The sequence below is a fragment of the Silene latifolia genome, chromosome Y (assembly GCF_048544455.1).
Source record: "Silene latifolia isolate original U9 population chromosome Y, ASM4854445v1, whole genome shotgun sequence".
NCBI classification, from domain to species: domain Eukaryota; kingdom Viridiplantae; phylum Streptophyta; class Magnoliopsida; order Caryophyllales; family Caryophyllaceae; genus Silene; species Silene latifolia.
In genome coordinates, this window is record NC_133538.1 from 8,339,957 (window position 1) to 8,341,418 (window position 1,462).

General features: G+C 46.4%; 1 non-coding gene across 1 annotated transcript; it reads right to left on the reverse strand.

The window, feature by feature from the left end:
• Positions 1-375: 375 nt before the first annotated feature.
• LOC141636798 (small nucleolar RNA R71) lies at positions 376-482 on the reverse strand. Its single transcript, XR_012541383.1, has one exon. It is a non-coding gene; the product is annotated as a small nucleolar RNA R71 (small nucleolar RNA).
• Between the last annotated feature and the right edge of the window lie 980 nt (positions 483-1,462).

Consider the following 1,462-nt stretch of genomic DNA (forward strand, 5'->3'; position numbering starts at 1 on the left):
GAAGAAGCGAGTATAGCCAGTCACTCTGCGCCGACAGCTGAGAATCTCTATAAGGGACTCGCATTACCAGGGACGGATAGGAAATTCGAGCCGAAACCGTCCTATATCAACTTGGTTGAGAGAAACCAAATCGGGGTAGCTGCAAATGAAGATGCAGCTAAACATATGGAGACATTCATTGACTACTGCTGTTCCATACCTCCACCAACCGGTGTGACCCAAGACCAGGTGAAGGAGACTATGTTCATATTCTCTCTTCGTGATGTTGCAAGGGAGTGGTACCGAGACCTGGATCGAGCTGCTAACGGGATCACTGATTGGAATTCGCTGGCCCTAGCATTTTACAAGAAATATTTCTCTACCTCAAAGACAAATGCCATTAGAGCTCAGATCACGAGCTTTAAACAGGGTCCTGATGAGAATTTTCATGAGGCGTGGGTCCGTTTCAAGAAGATGGTGTGAACTATTCCGCACCATGGGTTTGAAAAATGGAGCTTATGCAATCAATTTTATAATGGGCTTTATGACGATCAGAGGGCTATCCTGGATGCGGCAGCTAATGGTAGATTCCAGGAGAATGTTGGAGAAACAAAGGGGTGGAAAATTACTGATGATTTGGCCACCCATAATGCTGAGTATGGAAATTCCAGGGGAAATCAAAGGAGAAGTCTTGAATCCTTCTCGTAGCGCATTAGAGGCTCTTACGGCGAGATTTGATAAGTACGAGTTGGGAGGAGCTTCAAAAAGAGGGATCTATCATGTGAATGTTGTTTTAGACGGTCCTTTCATCTGCAAGAGATGTGGAGGAGAAGGACATGTTTCGCATAACCTGCAAATTCCCTATGAGTCTTGTCTTTTGCTTTTCAACATTATAGGCAGACAAACACTTATTTTGAGCCGAATGTCCATCCGAATTTGAGGTGGAGTAGCCAAAATGTCCTAAATCCGACTCCACCTCCACAAGCAGCAAAGAGCAGCAGAATTATGTGCCCCCTCATAAGCAAAAGCGCCATATCAAAAGCCTCTGATGTTCCTCGGCCAGAAATGAGTCCCATGGCTCCGAATTTGCCGAGTTGAAAAATTTGTTGTTGAAAGAGTCTCAAGCTAGAGAGGCCGGGATGAAAATGTTGGAGAGCCAAATTGCTCAATTGGCTAGCAAGAGTGCAACTCGAGCTCCGGGACATTTACCATCGCAGACGGATCAAAAGGAGGCTCTTAATGCTATTACTTTGAGGAGTGGGTCCACCCTTGAGGGGCCCGCTATGGTCGAGGATGTCACTGAAAAAGATGAGGGGGAACCAAGTAAGAAGAAGGTTGTAACGAATAATAGCAAGAAAAAGACGATCGGCGGGGATGTATCGATCGATCGACCGACATACCCGATCGATCGACCCGATCCGCCAAGTGAAACGACTCTCGTTCTGTAGAAGTCAGTCGATCGACGGACATGCATGGTCGATCG